Source organism: Schistocerca serialis, chromosome 6 (genome assembly GCF_023864345.2).
Source record: "Schistocerca serialis cubense isolate TAMUIC-IGC-003099 chromosome 6, iqSchSeri2.2, whole genome shotgun sequence".
Taxonomy (NCBI): domain Eukaryota; kingdom Metazoa; phylum Arthropoda; class Insecta; order Orthoptera; family Acrididae; genus Schistocerca; species Schistocerca serialis.
The window spans coordinates 209,929,109-209,953,544 of NC_064643.1; the positions used below are offsets into that span (position 1 = coordinate 209,929,109).

Here is a 24,436-nt window from a genome sequence, read left to right on the forward strand (position 1 = left end):
TGTAGCCTGCTGTCCAGGTTTCGAGAGGGTGCGTTTCTGGATGAGGTATCGAATATATTGCTTCCCCCCTACTTATAGCTCCCGAGGAGATCACGAATGTAAAATTAGAGAGATTCGAACGCGCACGGAGGCTTTCCGGCAGTCGTTCTTCCCGCGAACCATACGCGACTGGAACAGGAAAGGGAGGTAATGACAGTGGCACGTAAAGTGCCCTCCGCCACACACCGTTGGGTGGCTTGCGGAGTATAAATGTAGATGTAGATTTAGACACAGCTTGTAGTGTGCAGCCGCGGCTCACCGTCAGGTGTGGGGCAGCAGACGGCCATCCCGCAGCCGGCGGGACACGGGTGTAGCGAGTCCGCGGGGCGCGTGCGCAGACAGCGCGCGCACAGTGGGCGGGCGCTGGCGGCGGCTGCGGTGGCGCGCGGCGCCAGCACGAGCGGCGGGTCCCTGAGCAGCAGGTGGCCCGCAGACAGCGCCCGCTGCGCCGCCAGGCCGCGGCCCTCCACCGGCGACGGGAACAGCCGCCAGGGGCCGGCGCACCCCGAGTGCTGCCGCAGCAGCCGCTCCGTGTCCTCCAGGTCCTCCTCCTCCCCCTCGCTCCAATCGCATACCTGTCCAGTTACAGTACAAGTGGCCACCACGTCAAACAGCTTAAACGGCGACTGACATTTATTTACAACGGTCGTTAAATATCGAGCAAAGTGTTTCCGTAATCCCATTTACCACCACAATATCCAAGATAAAAACGTTAACTACGCTTCTTTAAAAAAGAAGTATCCTGTTTTTACTCCAGAATATAATTCGCTACTGAGATAAAGAGTAACAATACTTCTGAAACTGTAATTTTTCTGTAGCTTTCTTATCTTATTTGGTTTCAGGCAGTTGACCTTAACCCTATAAACACTTGAGGAAGGGTATATGGCCACGATAGAGTCCATTATCTCGTGCTAAAAATAAAATGTCTTATCTCTGCGGTTGTTGTTGATGAACATCAACAAAAGCAAAACGAGGATAATGGAATGTAGTCAAATTAAGTCGGGTGATGCTGAGGGAATTAGATTAGGAAATGAGACGCTTAAAGTAGTAAAGGAGTTTTACTATTTGGTGAGCAAAATAACTGATGATGGTCGAAGTAGAGAGGATAAATGGCAAGGAAAGCGTTTCTGAAGAAGAGAAATTTGTTAACATCGAGTATAGATTTAAGTGTCAGAAAGTCGTTTCTGAAAGTATTTGTATGGAGTGTAGCCATGTATGGTAGTGAAACATGGACGATAAATAGTTTGGACAAGAAGAGAATAGAAACTTTCCAAATGTGGTCCTACAGAAGAATGCTGAAGATTAGATGGGTAGATCACGTTACTCATGAGGACGTATTCAATAGAATTGGGGAGAAGAGGAGTTTGTGGCACAACTTGACTAGAAGAAGGGATCGCTTGGTAGGACATGTTCTGAGGCATCGAGGCATCACCAATTTAGTATTGGAGCACAGCGTGGAGGGTAAAAATCGTAGAGGGAGACCAAGAGATGAATACACTAAACAGATACAGAAGGATGTAGGTTGCAGTAAGTACTGGGAGAAGAAGAAGCTTGCACAGGATAGAGTAGGATGGAGAGCTGCATCAAACCAGTCTCAGGACTGAAGACCACAACAACAACATCTCTGCGGCACACAAATCGTCGAAAGCAGATATTAATCTCTTCAAAATTCGTATTGGCACAAACACCAGATTATTATAGAGACTATATCGACATCATTTTTAATCAACATAAATACTGTCCCGTGTTTGATCTCATCCACTGCTTAAAAGTTGAATCAAAAGTATCAGGAACGGCTGCTGAAGACCTCCCGATTAGGAGTCACATTCGCTCTGCCAAAGACCTTGTACAAGAGCGAAGGGGGGGACAGAGATGGGGGCACGCTATTGTCCTTAGGGTGGGAAACTGCCCCTAAAAGGTGGAAGGATCAGCAATGATCAACGACACGAAGACCCCGAAGGCAACGGAAACCACTGCTTTACAGACACACAATGTTCATCCACAGAACATGTTGACTGTAAGTGAAAAAATGTCGTGAGGATCTCTCCATTGGCAGAATAAACCTGTCCTCGTCTCCTGAAGCGGACTGCCAAATGGGAGCTAGCCAAGAGAAATAGAATGAATAACAAACAAAACCGTAACAATCTACGAGCCGTAGCGTAAAATATCAGAACGTGATAAGAAAATTAGAAAACCTGAAAGTGTAAATGAATAGGCTCAGTCTACATACATTGACCGAAAAAAGAAGGGAGCGGCAGGAAGGAGTTGTGCGACATAAGCGGAAGCTAGTAGGTGTGTTTCTACACTACTGGCCATTCAGATTGCTACACCACGAAGATGACGTGCTACAGACGCGAAATTTAACCGACAAGAAGAAGATCCTGTGATATGCAAATGATTAGCTTTTCAGAGCATTCACACAAGGTTGGCGCCGGTGGCGACACCTACAACGTGCTCGCATGAGGAAAGTTTCCAACCGATTTCTCATACACAAACAGCAGTTGACCGGCGTTGCCTGGTGAAACGTTGTTGTGATGACTCGTGTAAGGAGGAGAAATGCGTACCATCACGTTTCCGACTTTGATGAAGGTCGGATTGTAGCCTATCGCCATTGCGGTTTATCGTATCGCGACATTGTTGCTCGCGTTGGTCGAGGTCCAATGACTGTTAGCAGAATATGGAATCGGTGGGTTCAGGAAGGTAATACGGAACGCCGTGCTGGGTCCTAACGGCTTCGTATCACTAGCAGCCGAGATGACAGGAATCTTATCCGCATGGCTGTAGCGGATCGTGCAGCCACGTCTCGATCCCTGAGTCAACAGATGGGGACGTTTGCAAGACAACAACCATCTGCACGAACAATTCGACGACGTTTGCAGCAGCACGGACTATCAGCTCGGATATCATGGCTGCGGCTACCCCTGACGCTGCATCACAGACAGGAGCCAGGAGCGCCTACGATGGTGTACTCAACGACGAACCTGGTGCACGAATGGCAAAACGACCTTTTTTTCGGATGAATCCAGGTTCTGTTTACAGCATCATGATGGTCGCATCCGTGTTTGGTGTCATCGCGGTGAACGCACACTGGAAGCGTGTATTCGTGATCGCCATACCGGCGTATCACCCGGCGTGATGGTATGGGGTGCCATTGGTTACACGTCACCTCTTGTTCGCATTGACGGCACTTTGAACAGTGGACGTTACATTTCAGATGTGGTACGACCCGTGGCTCTACCCTTCATTTGATCCCAGCGAAACCCCACATTTCAGCAGAATAATGCCCGACCGCATGTTGCAGGTCGTGTATGGGCCTTTCTGGATACAGAAAACGTTCGACTGCTGCCCTTGCCAGCACATCCTCCAGATCTCGCACTAACTGAAAACGTCTGGTCAATGGTGGCCGAGCAACTGGCTCGTCACAATACGCCAGTCACTACTCTTGATGAGCTGTGGTATCGCGTTGAAGCTGCATGTGCAGCTGTACCTGTACACGCCATCCAAGCTCTGTTTGACTCAATGCCCAGGCGTATGAAGGTCGTTATTACGGCCAGAGGTGGTTGCTCTGGGTACTGATTTCTCAGGACGTACGTACCCAAGTTGCGTGAAAATGTAATCGCATGTCAGGTCTAGTATAATATATTTGTCCAATGTATACCCGTTTATCATATGCATTTCTTCTTGGTGAAGCAATTTTAATGGCCAGTAGTGTACATCTGAAAGATGACGTACATTAAAATTTCACGCCAGTCGCATAAGAGGGGCGCTGGCAGCGCCGCTATGGTGATGAATATCGAGTTCGATTTAAACACACGCTGTAACGGTCATGACCGTTAGTTACTTTTCAGACTGGTCGTGGTGAGCCTTTAGGGCGGAAAAGATGCCATTATCAATACCTCACTGAGATCGTGTAATAGAGCTACGAGCGACTGGATGTTCCTTCTCGACACTTCAGAAACATTTGGCAGGAGTGTAGCCACTGTACATGATTGCTGGCAGTGGTGGTCATGAGAATGTACAGTCGCAAGAATAACGGGCTTGGACGGTCACGTGGCACCACCGAGAGGGGAGACCATCGTGTCCGATGTGTGGCTCTGGTGCAAAGTATTATATCTGCAACAGCAATTGACACCACGGTGACATAATGAACTGTTTTAGATCGGTTACTTAAAGGACAGCTTCGAGCCAAACGCCCTGCAGCATTTTATTCCAATTACTCCAGACCACCGTCATTTGCGGCATTAATTGTGTCAAGTGGGAGCTCATTGGACGGAAGAGAGGATAGCTGTTGTCTTTTCTGACGAAAACCGGTTCTGCCTTGGCGACAGTGATAGCCGTGCTTTGGCTAGAACGAGTCCAGTTGAAGACCTGCAACCAAACTGCCTGCGTGTTAGACTCGCCGGGCCTACACCTGGAGTTATGACCTGAGGTGATTGCAAATTTCTACGTCAGTCTGTTGGTTCGACCTGTTGTGCTGCCATTCATGAACAGCATTCCAAGGGGTGTTTTCCTACAGGATAACGCTCGATCACATACCTTTGTTGTAATCCAACATGCTCTAAAGAGTGTCGACACGCTGCCTTGACCTGCTCGATCTGTCTCCGATCGAAAACATATGGGACATCATCGGATCAGAACTCCAGCGTCATCCAGAACCATCAATAATCATCCATGTATTGACCGATCAAATGCTACAGGCATGGAACTCCATTCCACAAACTGACACCTGTACAACACAATGCATACACGTTTGCATGCTTGCGTTAAACATTCTAGCGGTCTCACCGGTTCTTAATGTAGCAACATTTCATATTCGCAATGGCTTATCTCGCGCTTATATTAACCTGTGATCTTGCAATATTAATCGCTTAATTTTGTTACCTACGCAACTGTACTCCCGTAATCTGAATAATCTACACTGATTATTTTTTGGTGTTGCGATTTTTTTTACATAGCATATATTGTGGCGTCAGTGCAGAGAAATGGAAAGAAGATAAGTATTTGTGGTCAGACTAATACAGGGTAATATCAATATCAAGGGAAATATTGTAACGGGAATAGGATTCGTTATGAAGGTAAAGCAGAGCATGAGTTATTGTGAACATTTCAGTAATACAATTACTCTCATCAGAATCGAAAAAAAACTCGTCATGAACAATATTTGTGACATACATTCTGACGTCGCAGGTAGAAGATGAAGAGATAGAAAAAAATATGTGAGGATAGTGAACGTCTCAGTCCGTAAATGAAGAAGAAAATCTAGTAATCGTGGGTGATAGGAAGGCTGTAGTAGGAGGAGAAATAGGAGAGGAAACGAGCCCGTTAATAGGCACGAGAGAGGAGAAAGCTTAATTGAGCTCTGTAATAATGTTAACTAATAATACAGAATAAGTGTTTAAATATCACAAGAGATGGAAGAATATCTGGAAGAGACCAGCAGACACTGGAAGTTGCCAGCTGGATGACAAAGATTCCGAAATCCGATACTGAATTGCAAGTTGAATCCAGTTGCAGATGTGGACTGAAATCACAATTTACTAATAATGAATCTTCCAGATAAACCAGTCTGGGAAGCAATAATTTACTGAACTACTGAAGAATGATCGGAAGCGTTTGAAGTTCATTAAGGCTGTAGATATTGCGATAATGAATACCACAAGATGCAGTTAAGATGAAGACGAATGAACATCTCCAGAAATGGCAGTGGCAGCTGAACAGACAAATATGAATACAAGGAAGGTAATTGCTAAGAAATCTAGTATTACAGAAGAAATACTTCAATTTATCGACGAAAGAAGGAAGAAAAAAATGAGCAGGAAACACAGGAATAAAGCAATATACGTTACTTATTAATGAAGTGAATAAGAATTACAGGGAAGCCAAAACGAAATGATTTCAGGAAAAGTGCGAAGAAATCGATAAGACGATTGCCGTCGGTAGGACTGATGCAACTAAGTCAAAACAAGCTTCGGTGAAATTAAAAGCAAGGACGTCAATATTAACAGTGGAAGATGAATTCCGCTGTGAACGTAGAGAAAGGACAGACACGTGGAAAGAGTACACTGAATGCGTTTACGAAGGCAAAGAACTGTCTGATGTGATAGAAGAAGAAATGGAGGTCGATATGGAAGACACAGAGTATCTGATGTTAAAGTTTAACCGAACTCTGTACGACTTGCGATCGAGTAAAGCGTAAGATACCGATCACATCCCTTCAGAATTTCTAAAATCATCATAGAAAGTTGCAACAAACAAGTGCTATCGTAAGACATAGATCACACCCCTTCAGAATTTCTGAAATCATCACAATAAGTTGAAACCAAACGACTGTTCAAGTTCGTGTGTTGACTATAAGATAGGAGGCATACCATCCAACTTTCGAAAAAATATCATCCGTACAATGCCGAAGTTAGCAAGTACAGAGAAATACGAGAACTATCCCACAATCAGTTTAGCAACTCATGCCTCAAAGTTTGCTGGCAAGAATAGTGTGCAGAAGAACTGAAAATAAAATTGAGGATCTTTTATACGACGGTTAGTTTCACTTCAGGACAGAGAGGAAAGTCTGACGGTGCGCTTGATAATGGAAATAAGACGGAAGAAAACTATACACTTTCGTATAATCTGTTGACCTAGAAACAGCGTTCGACAATGTAAAATGTTGCAAGACGTCCGAAATTCTCAGGAAAGTAGGTGTAGGCTATAGGAAAAGGCGGGAAATAATATACAACATGTGAAAGGTTATGCTGAAGGAATTAGATTAGGAAATGAGACACTTAAAGTAGCAGATGAGTTTTGCTATTTTGGAAGCAAAATAACTGATTATGCTCGAAGTAGAGAGGATATGAAATGTAGACTGGCAATCGCAAGAAAAGGGTCTTCGAAGAAGAGAAATTTGTTAACATCCAGTGTAGATTTAAGTGTCAGGAAGTCGTTTCTGGAAGTATTTGTAGGGAGTGTAGCCATGTATGGAAATAAGAGACGGACGACAAACAGTTTAGACAAGAAGTGAATAGAAGCTTTTGAGATGAGGTGCTACAGAAGAATGCTGAAGATAAGATGTGTAGATCACGTAACTAATGAGGAGGTACTGAATAGAACTGGGGAGGAGAGAAATTTGTGGCACAACCTGACTAGAAGAAGGGATCGCTTGGTAGGATACATTCTGAGGCATCAGGGGATCACCAATTTAGTACTGGAGGTAAGCGTGAGTGGTAAAAATCGTAGAGGGAGACCAAGAGATGAATACAGTAAGCAATTTCAGAAGGATGTAGGTCGTAGTAGTTATTCGGAAACAGACAGGATAGCGTAGCATGGAGAGCTGCAGTCTTTGGACTGAAGACCACAACACGATGTAAAAGAATTAAGGGCAAAAATAAGAACGAAAGACCGGAAAAGAAGTGTTCGTCTTAGAAAGACAGCGCTTGAATCTTTTGTCGCTACTTTTCAATCTACACTTCGAAGAAGCAAGTATCGTAATAACAGCAAGGTTCAGGAATGGGATTAGAATTGATAGTGAAAAGATGTCAGTGGTAAAATTCGCTAATGACATTGCTGTCCTGAGTGAAATTGAGGAAGAATCGCAGCTCGTGTTAAATGGAATGAACACTCTAATGACCAGGTGTTATGGCTTGAGAGAAAACCGAAGAAACGCGGATGCGTAGCATCAAAATTGGAAACCATGAAACAGACCCAGTGAAGGAATTCTGCTACCTTGGAGGCAAAATAACAGATGACAGACGAAGCAAGGAAGACATAAAAAGCAGACTTTGTACAGGCAAAGAGGGCCTTGCTGGGCAAAAGAAGTCGTCTAGTATCTGACATTGACCTTAAGCAGAGGACATAATTCCCCAGATTACACGTTTGGAGTATAGTAATGTATGGAAGGGAAACACGAAGGTTGTGGTGAATAAGAAATGTTCAGAGCACATACTTGTGACTACATGACCACAAATACACGGTTCCAGTTTTGATTACAGTACTAATTTTTTAAACTGACTGAGATGTTTCCCTTCTTTTTCTAAAGTCATGTTGTGAAAAATGTTAAGAGTTTAAAGACTTAAGTTATATACTGAAACAAGATGAATGTGAGTCTGCGAGTGTTATGAAATCTACATATGCTGATCTGTACTTACAGGCTCCACACCGTTGCACTGTGGGGACGCGTCAGCTTCTCCATTGCAGAAGTGGTTGCTGTTCGCCTGAGAATTCAGTTCTTTGGCTGGAAGGAGACTCTTATGGTTTGAGTGCAACGCTACACGAGTCTCCTCACTATCCTGTAACTTTTTCTCATTTTGTGTCACAGTCTCCATATTTTCTTGGATTTTCAAAGGAAAACTTGACCTGGAAGATTTGTCCTCGAAATCACTTTGTCGTTCCTCATTAACTGACTGTCAAAGCTCTAATTTTTGTCAGTACACCTTCACCGAAATGGACTTGACAAGGCACCAGATTATATCAACGATGAGCTTCCAAAGCTATTTCCGCTGAAGGCAATCTCGTTCACCTGAAAAAAGCACGTGCCATCAATGTAAATAATTCCACAAACTCCCATTCTACATTTATAAGTGACAAAAATAAAAAAATCGCTATTTTTGTATTCTTTAGTCCAAAGACTGATACTAATTTGACACAGATCTCCACGCCAGTCTACTCCCTGTAACACAGACCCGAAGACGGCAACAGAGAATTGCCGAAACTGGTAATTTATGTGGATAAATGATTTTAACGTTAAATGAAAAGCGCTAGTTTGATTTTGTTCTGTAGTATTTCTTTTACTGTGTTAACTCGTATTCGGCTTACAACACCATCTTCAGACATTAACTGACTATTGTCACCGAAAAAGTTACAATGTTTGTAAACGAAGGCCACACCTACCAGGGAGAGTCCCATGTCATTCACTTAGCAAAGAAAGGCAAAAACCTCAGCCTGATGGAAGCCCTAGAAATTAATAAACATCTATCTCAGAGTCCAGATCTAATCTTAAATGACCTATCGCAGGTTAATACTTCTAAACTTCACATAATACTCTTTGTTTCGCGTTACTTTGCACATTGTCTGTTCCTACGTATTCCCCCATTTTCCCGTATTCATTTTCTTTGTTATATTAAAATTATCGATGTAATTCATATAGACCGTAGTTACAATTGTTAAATCTTTCTTTTAACTGGTACTTGTATCACTTTCCAAGTTTAATACCTCATGTAGCTGTCTCATCAAGTAAGGTGTTAATTTTACTTGGTTCATTTATTTCATGCAAACTGTTACATAGGCACAGCTTTGAGTATAATGTTAATGTTTTTCCTGTTTGCTTCTTTCATATTGTTCACTTTTTACTTTTTAAAATGCAGTACAACATCCCTGTATGTTTTCCCTCACACTCCTCTATTTTCCTGAATTTATTTATTTCTGTTTATCTTATTGACATTGGTGAAGTTCCTCATATATTCTGCTGTTACATTGTTAATTCTTTCTTTTAGTTGTGTGTCACTCTCCATGTTTTATACCTAATGAAATAGCATTGTCAAGTACTAATTTTATTTTACTTAATTGGATTTGTTTATTAATATAAACTGTTATATAGGTTAATGTACCAGTTTCCTGTTTCTCCCTTTATATTTATTTACTGTTCACATTTTTACTTTTTACCACCACTGTGTCAAAGATGTTATTTACTGTGTATTTCGTCTTCACTCTAGATGTATAACTTCTTTTCCAGTGCCATTTTCAAACGTTGTAACTTTTTTAGCGACAATAATCAGTAAATGTGTGAAGATGGCCTTGTAGGCCGAAAAACCGGTTATCATAATAAAAGTATTACTGTAGAAAAAAAACTAGCGCTTTTCGCCTATTATACCGTTGTTCTACCAGGAATCGCCTGAAGATTCAGTTAACATGAGTATGGTTTTGAGGTCAAAACAACAACTGTGTAAGCTGTAAATATTTTTTGGTTTAATGTTGCAATCTTATCACAGAAATAGACGCATTTACACAGTTTACAATGTGACAATATTACGACACTTGTCAAATGAAAGCATCTCGTTCTCAGAAAGTGAAATAATCCTAAACACAACAATGGTAAATTTTAACTAGAACTACCTTTACCAAATTATTCTTAGGACTATATCATGACGTTGGCCAATACTACGATAAATCATCCGATTCTGGTTCAAAGTTCAGTACTATTAAGGATGACAATCAAGTCTACAGAGGATGGTTAGTTTTGTGACATGGGTCGCCCGAGTTTACAGCGGATGCAAGCGGGTGAACCAACAAATTTACACCTTTGCTTGCGGCATTTACCTTAGCTGCTATGAGCTGTCATCTGCATGCTGCTCTCGCCCACTGAAATTCCTATAAAAACTAATTAAGCCTTTGCTGGTTTTTTTCAGCAGAAACTCCATGTTTCTCGTTATGTGAGAAAACATGTACTCATCCCTAGTCTTGGAATATGGCGATATGCACGCGCACGGTTGGAGCAGCGTGCATATTAAGAAACCCTCTCAGTTCTCGCAAGGACAATTAACTAACTGGCTGGTTCGTCTCAACGACGCTTCAGCTAATATCTAGCTGAATGTCAGCTGCAGTGAACGCGAAAAGCTTCTTTCTGTCCTACTTCTGGTGGTCCGCTACTTGCTCCCCAGTATGCGTCACCTGTCCACTCGCTGACTCCCGCTGCGGGACGCCCTCTAAGAGATTTTCATGGTGCCTCCCATGGTGTGGCCTCTGCTTCTGTCCACACTTGTTTCCACACAAAACGTTTTCTCTCGCTGCTTGTTTCACCTTCTGCTCAATGACATGCATTATATAGGAGCAGTGTGTTAATACCGTCGATTGAGTGTCATCCCTTTTGCATTACATACTTGTAGGCAAATCTGCTCATTACCGCCGAAGTAAGTTGGGTGTCAGATTCACCTTCCTGTTACGATGTATAAAACTCTTATGTAAGGAGAGAAATTGACCTTCATTTATTCTGCTACCTTACACAAGATTTTGGTGACGTTGGCAGCTGAAACCTTATTTGGTGTTTGTACTCCCTGTAAGCATCTACATCTCTGTACAACTACTGGAGACTACGCCCAACCGAGCGAGGTGGCGCAGTGGTTAGCACATTGGACTCGCATTCGGGAGGACGACGGTTCAATCCCGTCTCCGGCCATCCTGATTTAGGTTTTCCGTGATTTCCCTAAATCGTTTCAGGCAAATGCCGGGATGGTTCCTTTGAAAGGGCACGGCCGATTTCCTTCCCAACCCTTCCCTAACCCGAGCTTGCGCTCCGTCTCTAATGACCTCGTTGTCGACGGGACGTTAAACACTAACCACCACCACCACCACTACGCCCATTTGAACCTGCTTATTGTATTTGAGCCTTGCTGTCCCTCTACAATTTTTAGGCGCAACAGTTGGCTCCATTACGAAATTCCTTTTTCTGATACCCTTAGTTGAAGCCAGGTATTCCGGCTATGTTCTTCGTCCATGGTATCAACTCTCCTGCTACTCTTGAACAGCGGTTATACATTTTGTGCAGAAGATAATGCAGACTGCAGCATCATTGGATTACGTGTAGTGCTTTCATGCAGAACTGAAGTCGTTATGACATATTCTCTTTGCATGTCTGTTACTTTATTATTTCTTTAGCTACTGCTGTTTTTATGGTACTTAAATCTGATGTCGGTCTTGGGGATGCTCTTCTACGATTGACTGTTGTGGGTACTTATATTTTACCACCGAAGATTTAGTCATACAGTGAACCAAAGTTTCTTGTGCTTGTATGCTACGTCTGTGTTTACTGAAAATCAGCTGGCAGTTTTTGTACCAAAAACTGTTCGCCAGAAAATCTTCGTTGCACGTAATTCCACTGTCTATACTAGCACATTTCACAATGGTCAATAAATTAGCGTATCAGGGACAAAGTCTTGAGATGTCATGTTTGGGACAGGTTGGAGTTCAATCATTCCGTTTTACCATGGCTGAGGAGTGTAGCATCACTCAGATGTTTTTAAAGCTTCAGGAGTCGTCGGTGTTACGTGTTAGTGTCCGCTTCGAAATGAATGAAGATGGCACGAAGTCTTATGGCAACAAACCTCTGTCTCACTTCATTTCACGAATTTGCCTTTGTTTGACTGATACATATCAGTCACTGGGGGTAATAAGGCAGCTGCAAACATGTTATTCAGATTCATTAAGAGCTCCATAATGATCAAATAAGATTTACTGCTATTGCCATTTCTTTCTTTCTTGCCTTCGGCCTTTGTCCCGCGCCAACGCGGGGTCGGCCGTGTTACGACGGATTTGGCAGTGTTACGTGCAGAGGGTGACTGGATGTCCTTACTGACGCCACCCCGAGACGCCCAGGACATAAGTAGTGTACCCCAGCTGTCTACGTCTCATGGGAGCCATGAAATAGTGCGAACGTCTGCAAATGTGTACGAGTCGTGTAACTGAGGCGGAACGTGGGGACCAGCCCGGTATTTACCTAGAGGGATGTGGACACCCCCTAAAAACCACATCCAGGATGGCCGGCTTACCGGCCCTCGCCGTTAATCCGCCCGGCGGATTTGGTCCGGGGCCGGTGCGTCTGCCCGAGTCCAGAAAGCAGCGCATCAGTGCTCTCGGCTACCCTGGCGGGTACTGCTATTGCCATTGGAGGAGAAATAATAAATGAGACCATCTGTTTTCAGGAATCCATTTTCGATTTAGCATAGTTATCATTAAAGCAGTGACTGTCATCCACCATCAGCTTTGGACTATCTAGATCAACTTCATGTACAGCTGAGTCTCACTTTTATCTACGAAAGTGATGTAGGACGAAGCAATGAGTTAAAATTTTCACCAGCACGGGGATTTCAACGCAAGTCTCCTGCTCATTATGCAGATGCGCTAGCTGTTACGTCACACTGGCATTGCAGCTACGGTAGCTGCACAGACTATCCTAGTATGACTCCCTCACCAATTCAAATTTCAATTCACGCCTCAGCCCATTGCTATTCCCCTTCTAGTTTCATATCGGTATTGCCAAGACTCTCCAGTATTGGAGTAGCACCTAAGCAATGAGCGAAGTGGGGTGAATCATGCCTGTACCTTAGGCACAGCTGATATATTAACCATATATAGTTGATATTCCTGAGACATCTATAATAATGATGTAGCCTGAAGCAATGGTGAACCCCATTTCATCCAATGCTACGATGCTGTTCCAATATTGGAGAGCCTTGGCAATATTGATGCGAGATTGGAAAGGGAAAAGAAAGGGGCTGAGGTGTGACTTGGAATCTGTATCGGGGAGAGAGATGTATTACGGCAGTCCATGCAGCTGTCGTAGCAGCTGTGCTAGTGTAGTGTAATGGATAGCGCAACCTCCTACTATTCAGGAGATCGGGTTTCAATCCTGATGCTAGCAAAAATTTTAATTCATTGCTTCAGTCTCCATCATTATAGCAGTCCAACTTAATTCAGTCAGAAGTAACATAAGGTAAGCGTCATTTATAGTCGCTAAACAGTTCTACAGATGGTGACCTAAAACACTGTATTCCCTTCCTTGCATTCCGCAGATCTTCGAGGTTTTATGATACCTGGAGATCCGACTGACAGGTAAGTGTTTCTCTGGACCTGAGTTTCAGAGACAGCCCATCTCTTGAGGCAAAATCCAAACAGTTCCCTCAGGCAACTAAACACCTCGGCACCACCGGCAGCCATGTACACTGACGGTTCATCACTGTAGTAGTATGTCATAACAAATTCAAACCAAATGAAACACAAATGTCATAGTAATAGGTGCCCAAACAGTCGTATTAATACGCAGTGTGCCCCTCTCTGCGATAGACTGTCCCAAGCCTTTCGTTGCAATTTCACCACGTTTCTTACAAACCCTGGAGAACGAGTAAGTTCTCGCGTCATCACGTCTGATATGTATTCAATTGCCGAAAGTTCAGGCGATCCTGCTGTCGGCAACGCCTGTATAACACAACAATTCTCTGACGCAGTTGTTAGATCGGTTACTGCTGCAAGTTTTGAGTAAGTTTAAACGTAGTGTTATAGTCGGCGCACGAGCGATGGGGAAACAGCATCTCCGAGGTAGCAATAAAGTGGCGATTTTCCCGTACGACAATTTCACGAGTGTACCGTGAATACCAGAAATCCGATAAAACATTAAATCTCCGACATCTCTGTGGCTGGAAAAAGATCCTACAAGAACGGGACGAACGACGAGTGAAGCAAATCGTTCAACGTAACTGAAGTGCAACCTTTACGCGAATTTCTACAGATTTCAATGATGTGCCATCAACAAGTGTCAACGTGCGAACCATTCAACGAAACATCATCGATATGGGCTTCCGGAGCCGAAGGCACACTCGTGCACCCTTGATGGCTGCACGACACAAAGCTTTACGCCTCGCTTGGGCCCGTCAACACGGACATTGGACTGTTGATGACTGGAAACAAGTTGCCTGGACGGACGAGTCTCGTTTCAAATTGTATCGAGCGGATGGACGCGTACGGGTATGGAGACAATGTCATGAATGTATGGACCCTGCATGTCAGCAAGGGACTGTTCAAGGTGATGGAGTGATGGAGGCTCTTAAATGGTGGGGGGCGTGTGTAGTTGGGGGTGATATGGGTCCCCTGATATCTCTAGTACGACTCTGACAAGTGACACGTTTGTAAGCATCCTGTCTGATCACCTGCATCCATTCATGTCCATTACACATTCTGACGGACTTGGGCAATTCCAGCAGGACAATGCGACACCCCACGCGTCCAGAATTGCTACAGAGTGGCTCCAGCAACACTCTTCTGAGTTTAAACACTTCCGCTGCCATCAAACTCTCCAGACATGAACATTATTGAGCGTAACTGGGATGCCTTGCAACGTGATGTTCAGAAAGATCTGCACCCCCTCGTACTCTTACGGAGTCATGGACAGCCCTGCAGGATTCATGGTGTCAGTTCCCTCCAGCACTACTTCAGATGTTAGTCGCGTCCATGCCACGTCGTGTTGTGGCACATCTGCGTGCTCACTAGGGCGCTACATTATATTAGGCAGGTGTATCAGTTTCTTTGGCTCTTCAGTGTAATAATAAACCTAAATGTTACCATGTTTTAACTTTGAGTGTATTTGTTTTCAGCGTGCCAGTTTCTTTGTTTCTTCAGAGTATTATACCTTGGTGCTACTGAACACTGTCCTTGAGGGTGCTGAATGTTTTCCGGCACTGTACATGCAACGTGTTTCGACATGTTTGTTCTTATACCGATCCCGCTCTTGAAACAATAGAGTGCTGATTTTAACAGTATAATCTTGCATTTGCCTCTACATTTAGTTTGTTTTGATCGATTTCGTCGAAATTTGATGATTTTTTTTTCGGTGGACTACAGTCAGAGTAATTGAAGTCGTAATCTATTTCTGGCAGGAAATGGGTCTGCACCTTTAGTCAACAAAAATTTGAGTTTGTTTTCTTTATGTCGAGTCGCTCTCAAGCAGCTACAGTTATATGAAGAAGGTCATGGAACGACTGTCCACGAGATATTATGACCGGTGGCTGTAGTTACATCTTGTTCACAGATCGTCATAGTAAGTGGCATAAACACACTCTTTCCTGTCTCCAGTTGCAATTTGAGGCCCTTTCCTGGGTTCTGTACCAGTCAAACAATCAATCATTGCTGGCCAATATAGGAGAAGATTCAGGATGATAGGTCATGCTTTAAGACATCAGGAAACAAGTTCTATGGCATAATGCTTTGATAATCGTAATTCCAACCTTAATCCAAACAAACGCCCGCTCAGTACGCCCAGAGACTGGACGTCGGGTGTAACGCACTTGCACCGGCCGTTGTGTCGCCACTGAAAATGGGGCCTAGTTACACTGAGGTAATAAGAGTCATGAGATACATCCTGATATAGTGTCGCACCTACTTTTGCCCGGCATAGTACAGCAACTCGACGTGGCATGGACTCCACAAGTCGCTGGAAGTACCCGGCAGAAATATTCAGCCATGCTCCCTCTATAGCCGTCCATAATTGCGAAAGTGTTGCAGGTGCAGAATTTTTTGCACGAACTGACCTCGCCTCTATGTGCCATAAATGTCCGACAGGATCCTTGTCAGGCGATCTGGGTGGCCAAATCATCCAACCGAACTGTCCGTAATGTTCTTGAAACTTGCAGTAGCATTTTGGAGCATATGCTGTACTAGAACATTATGAATCACCTTGAAGAAAATGACTTATTGATACATAACCAACAGGGATTCAGAAAATATCGTTCCTGTGCAACACAGCTAGCTCTTTATTTCCATGAAGTAACGAGTGCTGTCGACAAGGGATCTCAGATCGATTCCATATTCCTAGATTTCCAGAAGGCTTTTGATACCGTTCCTCATAAGCGACTATTAATCAAATTGCATGCATATGGAGTATTGCATATGGAGTATCGTCTCAGTTGTGTGACTGGATTCTTGATTTCCTCTCAGAGAGGTCACAGTTCGTAGTGATAGACGGTAAATCAATGAGTAGAACAGAAGTGATATCTGGCGTTGCGCAAGGTAGCGTCATAGGCCCTCTGCTGTTCCTGATTTACATAAATGATCTACGTGATAATCTGAGCAGCCTCCTTAGATTGTTTGCAGATGGCACTGTAATTTACCGTCTAGTAAAATTATCAGACGATCAATTCCAATTACAAAATGATCTAGAGAGAATTTCTGTATGCTGCGAAAAATGGAAATTGGCACAAAACAAATAAAAGTGCGAGGTCATCCACATGGGTACTAAAAGAAATCCGATAAATTTTGGGTATACGATAAATCGCACAAATCTAAGGGCTGTCAATTCGACTAAATACCTAGGAACTACAATTACGAGTAACTTAAATTGGAAAGACCACATAGATAATATTGTGGGGAAGGCGAAACAAAGACTGCGATTTGAGGGCAGAACACTTAGAAGATGCGACAAACCCACTAAAGAGACAGCCTACATTACACTTGTCCGCCCTCCGCTGGAATATTGCTGCGCGGTGTGGGATCCTTACCTTGACGGAGGACATCGAAAAAGTGCAAAGAAGGGCAGCTCGTTTCGCGTTATCGCGCAGTAGGGGTGAGAGTGTCGCTAATATGATACGCGAGTTGGGGTGGCAGTCACTGGAACAAAGGCGGTTTTCTTTGTGGCGAAATCTGTTAACGAAATGTCAACCACCAACTTTCACTTCCGGATGCGAAAATATTTTCTTGACACCTACCTAAGTAGGGAGAAATGATCATCATAATAAAATAAGAGAAATTAAAGCTCAAACGGAAATATTTAGATGTTCCTTTTTCCCTCGCGCCATTCGAGAGTGGAATGGTAGAGAAGTAGTATGAAAATGATTCGATGAACCCTCTGCCAGGCACTTAAGTGTGAATTGCAGAGTAACCATGTAGATGTAGATGTAGAAACCAATCGAGAACAATTGTGCCCGGTGACATGGCGCATTTTCATCCTTAAAAATTCAATCTTTGTTTGGAAACTTGAAGTCTATGAATGGCTACAAGGTGTCGCCAAATATCCAAACATAACCATTTCCAGTCAGTGATCCACGTAAGAGAAGCCCACACCATCATGGAACCACCATCAGCTTGCACAGTGCCTGGCTGACAACTTCGATCCATTGCTTCGGTGGAATCTGCACCACTCTCGAAACCGACCATAAGTTCTTACCAACTGGAATCGGGACTCGTCTGGTCAGCTCACGGTTTTCCAGTCGTCATGTGTCTAAACAGTATGGCCACGAGCCCAGGACAGACGCTGCAGGCGAAGTCGTGCTGTTCCAAGATTGGTTTATGTAGTTGTTTCTGGCAGTGTTGCTTGTCTGTTAACACTGACAACTCTATGCAATCACCACTGCTCTCGGCCGTTAAGTGAAGGCCGTCGGCCATTCCATTTGTACATAGTAAGAGACAATGCCTGAAATTTTTTATTCTCGTCACGCTCTTGACAGTGTGGAACTACGAATATTAAATTCCCTAACGATAAACGAAATTTAATGTCACGTGCGTCTAGCTCCATCTACCATTCTGCTTTCAAACTTTTAACTCCCGACGTGCGGGCATAATCAGGCCGGAAACCGTTTCACTTGAATCATCTGAGTGCAAATGGCAACTCTGCCAATATGTGCATATAGATATCCAGTGTATTTATCAGTTATTGCATACTTATTCTAGCGTGAATGACGCACTGAAGTACGCTAAATCACAGCGTTAAATGGTGAAACAACGCTCTGGTGGGCGGTTTTGGGGTTTAAATCATCTCGCGGTATGACCATGCGGTGCATTTGACCTGCGGTCGTCGCACCGTGGCGCTGGCAGCAGTCCACATACGCAGAGTTGTGTTGGGACATGTCAGAGTACGATGCAGCGAGTAGGTGTGCAGACGTTTTCAGACGTGCTAATGGTGACTGTGTGTTGAAAATGGCTCAAAGAAAACATATTAATGACGTTATGAGGGGTAGAATACTAGAGCGACTGGAGGCTGGTCAAACACAGCAGGTCGCAGCACGGGCCCTCCGTGTGCCACAAAGTGTGATCTCAAGATTATGGCAGCGATTCCAGCAGACAGGAAACGTATCCAGGCGCTACAGTTCGGGACGTCCACAGTGAACAACACCGCAAGAAGACCGATATCTCACCGTCAGCGCCCACAGACGGCCACGGAGTACTGCAGGTAGCCTTGTTCGGAACCTTACCGCAGCCACTGGAACAGTTGTCTCCAGACACACAGTCTACAGACGACTGAACAGACATGGTTTATTCGCCTGGAGACCTGCAAGGGTCTTGCAGGATTTTTTTCCGGCCGCAGAAATGGCGGAGATTTGATGTTTTGCCGGATTCCTGATATTCACGGAACACTCGTGAAATGGTCGTACGGGAAAATTCCCACTTCATCGCTACCCCGGAGATGCTGTGTCCCATCGCTAGTGCGTCGACTATAATACCAAGTTCAAAATCACTTAAATGTGATAACCTGCCATTGTATCAGCAGTAACTGATCTAAAAACTGTGCCAGACACTTGTCGTCTTATATAGGCGTTGCCGACCGCAGTACCGTGTTCTGCCTGTTTACATGTCTCTGTATTTGAATACGCGTGCCTATACCAGTTTCTTCGGTGCTTCAGCGTAGAAGGCAAAGCTGTATGGGAAGACAGAGATTGTAGAACATATACAGGGTGTTCAAATAAGTGTAACAGTTCCCCACGGTGGGGAGCGGGGGAGAGGGAGGGGGGGGGGGGGAGTATTTGTCAATACTAGAAGAAAAGCTCCTGTAATGAAATGTCCGGAAACCAATTTCTGTTGAGATATGGGCAAATCCGTCCCCTCATTCCCATCTGTCTATTACGCCGAAACAGACCCTATAGGGAGTGCTGCATGTTGTTACCACGCATCCTCACACAGCCTTCGCAGTGAATCAAGCACTCTTTCAAATACAGCTGGCCCCATTCAGATTACGTCTCATGCGTTGGTCACACGCTCCCGTAATGTCCGCACATTCTCAACTGGTTGGGCACACATTGGGCACACACCAATTCCAGTTCCAACAGCGAGAAATCCAACGTATCCGGTTCCTGTGAACAGGGAGGCTATACTACTGGACCTCGTCGATCAGTCCGTCACACGTGAAACGTTGCGATGAAGTATCGTAGCACGGTGTGGAAAATGAGGTGGTGCCCCGCCGTGCATAAATCACGATAGTTGTCTTTCCACAGGTGTCATGTTCTACAATAGCGCTGGTAATTCATCGCGCAGCAATCGGTGATACGCAGCACTTGGTAATCAGTTTAGTAATGTATATAGCCCTATGAACAATCACCGACAGTTCCTGCCCATACACTGGCACTGAAGTGGTCCTGATGTCTCACCTTCGTGATTGCTCGAGGATTTGCATTTGTCCACACGTGGATATTGTGATAATCTACAATGCCATCTCTTGTGAACCCTGCCTCATTTTTAAATCAACTGCGGGCTCTGAACTGAGAATCTACGGCCTATATCTCGACAGGTATTGGTTTCCAGACATTTCATTATATGTTATTCTAGTTTTGCCCAAAACATCTGCATGTACCAATGACTTTGGGTGTAAGTGCTACATAGTCCGACAGGAAGAGGTTAGCATAGGAGAGGAAGTCGTGGTCGCTCACATCAAAACATTCGAAAAGACTGGTGAGAGAAAAACCACAAGATATCTCGACTGCAGAGAGTAGTGTAAACGGGCGAGATGCCACAATATATAAATCCGTAATGAGCTATTTTCAAATCTCCACCCGATCATTCGGGACAAGATTTTCGTCATGCTTTCTAAAAGTCTCGAAGCGAGTGTTGTCATGTTTCCTTGAACAAGTCCGCAACCGATTTCCTTCAGTATCTTGGGCCAGCTGAACTAGTGTTTTTCTCTAAAGCCCACGTCTTCGATGGAACGCTAGACCGCTCACCTTGCTTTTATTTTTAGTACAGCGGAAAGACCAGGGCGCCAGCCTTGGAAACATGAGCCAAACTCTGGTACAATCCGCTTACATCATTAACTGCTGTAACAGTCCGCCTCAGGCTGATTTTTGGCAGCCTTCCTCACCTATTTACTTAAAAGCTGGGCTAATTCATTTCTCTCCAGCGGACAGATTGTACACGAACAGCCACAATAGCAAAAACCACAGAATAGCTACCGCACAGCTCATAGAAACATATTATCCATTTCCGCTTCCTCGCCATTTCCAAAAGTTCCTCTTCTTCTCTCACGCTCTGCAGCTTATCATATGCGCCAAAAATGTCATCTGGCCAATAGTGTATAGCGTTATTTCCAGGACGAGGAAATGGCTAACACTTGCAATTTCTACAAATTCGGGAACAACACGAAGGAAAGTAGTCTGCAAATGGGTCGCAGCACTACAATAGTGCAGTGTGCCACTCGAGTTAATTAACCATCGGAAGGAAAAGAGAGATGAATGAGATAAGTGTCAGTGTGTCAACTGAGATAACTCAGTTATTGGTAGCAGCTCATTTAGATATTGTCCGCACTGCAGAAAAATGCTTACTTAATCGCAAAAAACCTCCATCTGATAGGAAAAAATGTAACAAGTCATGGTTTTTCATCGATTAGTATTTCCTTACAGATCGGAAAAAAAGGAAGACAATGTGCAATAAACTAACAACGTAAAACTACATTTAAAACTAAATACAAACGTTTTTGGTGTAAGCGCTTAGTGTAACATTTAAAGAGATGAATAATAGAAATAAAAACTGTATGGCATGTTACATGGAGTTCCTAAGTATCGTGGTTATCCCTAATATTTCAGAAACATTTCAAAATATAGAAACGAGGTTTAATGAAATTTGCTAGTTCGGAAAGGAGCGACTGTTTCGTAATATGGTTAGCACTTGTAAGTGTCTCCTGAGTTATTTATGTTTTTTAATGATATACTTTCCTTAACAAAACGCTACTTTCCACAGTTAAAAGAAGTAATGATTTTAATCCCAGTCGACTGGATTTCGATATCAGTGTCTTCACAGATATACGGCTATCGGCATTCTAACCATTTGCGCTAGGTTTACACAGTTTTTTGCCGGTAGACTCATGTCTCTTACATAGCACACATGGTGCCTGCTTCGGGGAAGCTTCGCTGGAGACACTAAAGTGTATTACCTCAACGCACTCACTGTTACACTGCTGCCGATTGCCGTTAAAAATTGGACGCCTTTGCGTGTGAAACTTGTTTCACTGCCCCTGAAGTTTTTTTTTTTTATGAAAGTAAACAATGGTGCAAAAAATCTGTCATTGTGCATGCTATCACTCATCAAAAATCTTCGATATCTTACACGGGACACATGTCGCTTCAAACCATGGAAGAAGTAAGGAGGTATTGTGGCGAAATAGAGTTACCCATGCAACTTGCCATTTCCAAAGTTGCGAGTACTAGTGAGACGTCAGAAGTGGCCCCGAGAAAATGGTTCAAATTGCTCTAAGCACTATGGGGCTTTAACATCCGAGGTCATCAATCCCCTAGAACTTAGAACTACTTAGACCTAACTAATCTAAGGACATCACACACATCCATGCTCGAGGCAGTGTTCGAACCTGCGACCGTAGCAGCCGCGTGGTTCTGGAATGAAGCGCCTAGAACCGTTCGACCACAACGGCCGGCTGTCCCCGAGAATTCCCAGCATTTATTACTCCACTAAAGCGACACTAGTGCGACAAAATCGACAATGGCGATGCTGTTTAAGCATGAAAGAACTGCCATTCGATGGTAATGTACTGCTGGAAACTCCTGCGACAAGGAGCAACTGTACCACTGCTTAAAGTACATAGTTTATGACTTTTCTGTTATTCCACATCCTATGCGATTCCTCACAACTCAGATGTCAGGTGGGAAAAACGGCACGTATCGAGTTTCGGATCAAAGTGGTAATGTTAGATACAGTTCAGAAGAAGCTTATTATTCACTATCTGCAAGCAGATATAAGGCGAAGAGTACGTTATCAGCGTTATGAACCCACTGAAACACCAGTCAGTCACGGAATACCTATTTCAGACAATATTTACTTCGGTAACCGAACCATTCGCCTAGAGTATACCAGTAAACTGCATGGTATAATATACATGGGTAATAACGTAATGATTAACTTCTGGAACTGTCAAGCCATTACATCATATATTTTGAATACATCCTAACTATTTGAATAACTGAGAATCTAAAAGGAAACCAGTTTCAAAGAGAAATTCAAATTATAAAATAATATATTTTACTCGAAGTTGTAACCAGAATCTTCAGGTTGAACTGTGTATTTTACTGTTACGGAACACCAAAAAAAGGTTTAAAAAAATTGTTTCCCTAACGGTGCAACGCCACTTCATCAAACTGTGATTGATTTTCTTCATTTAAATAGACTCTGTATTGGTGCCACATGGCTGAGTGTATCCCGTTAGAGACCTCTCTACCTGATATAAGTTAGGAATCGAACCCATCCGCTCCTGGTCGATTTTTGCACTAGATGTAAGTCTACCAATGCGAAGGCGTGAAATCCATTGATAAATACCAGGAAAATCACAATTTTTGGCTGTACTTGTGAAGCAGGACCTACTCGCGAACAACAGTTAATATTTATAAAAAAAATGGTTCAAATGGCTCTGAGCACTATGGGACTTAACTATTGAGGTCATCAGTCCCCTAGAACTTAGAACTACTTAAACCTAACTAACCTAAGGACATCACACACATCCATGCCCGAGGCAGGATTCGAACCTGCGACCGTAGTAATATTTATAACGCTAGGTCTTTTTTTATATACACATCCAAGCGCTCTAACGCTACAGCAACGTCCCTATGGGTGTTTTATGTCAAGCAGAAAAATTTGCATATGTGGCTCTTAAGATATAAGTGACAAAGAAACATTTCAGAACAGAATTGTCTATTTACTACCTATAAAGAAATACAAAAGGAGTTTATTATCAACGTTATAAACGCAGATGAAGCATCAACTAGTCAGCCAATACCGATCTCAGGCAGTTTTTAATTCGGTAACGCTATCATTCGTTTAGAGAATGATAATAAGTTGCATGTTATCATATACTTATATAATAATGTAAAAATAAAGAACTGGAATCGTTAAACCATAGTGTCGTATATTTTTACAACAACTTCACTACTTCAAAGAAAATCTGAATGGAAGACAACTAAATTAAAAATTTACAACCAATATCTTCGCATTGGGCTGCCTTGTTAAGTTCCGTTGCACATAGAAAAAGGAAAAATGTGTCGTTATAGTGCAGGCATATTGATTCGATGGCAATTTAGCGAGTTATGATTTTCTTCATTCAAAAAGATTCTATTTTGACGCCACACGTCCGAGTGTATTTCGTTTGAGACATTTCCACTCAATACCACGTCGTCTTTTGCACTAGATCTGGAAGACTGGCATCGCAGAGGAGTGAAATCAACGGAAAATAACGAAAATAATCACAATTTTTTGGTCTACTTATGGAATAGGACCTATTCGCAGACTACATTTGTGGAGTTTACAACTCAAAAAAAAAAAAATATTCTAGATATTTTCTAACTATACATCCAAGCGCTCAAACACTATTATAAATTGTCTATGGGTGTTTTCTGCCTTAAACGGAAAGATACGAGGGAAAGGGTAAACACCAGAAAGTGTACTGACCTATACAGAGTTGATCATCATGACCGTTCTTGTACGTGTTTTCCTCCGGCAATACACGACACGATCCAAAACGTTAGGTGGTGTGTGACGTAACTGCCGGGTTATTCCAAAAGCACTATTTTGTGGGGCAAGCACCGAAGACGTCCCACTGGCTGCAGATAGTCTACGCGGCAGCCGTATTCACAGACTCGGGTGTTTCCACAGTAGGTGTGGATTTGCC

The 24,436-nt window shown here is 43.4% G+C and overlaps 1 long non-coding RNA gene across 1 annotated transcript; it reads right to left on the reverse strand.

Annotated features, from left to right (window-relative positions):
* Window positions 1-544: 544 nt before the first annotated feature.
* On the reverse strand, window positions 545-24,398 carry LOC126483886 (uncharacterized). The gene is made up of 3 exons (XR_007587783.1): window positions 24,217-24,398; window positions 8,175-8,545; window positions 545-614 (listed from the first exon to the last, which is right to left on the reverse strand). It is a non-coding gene; the product is annotated as an uncharacterized LOC126483886 (long non-coding RNA).
* Window positions 24,399-24,436: the final 38 nt, after the last annotated feature.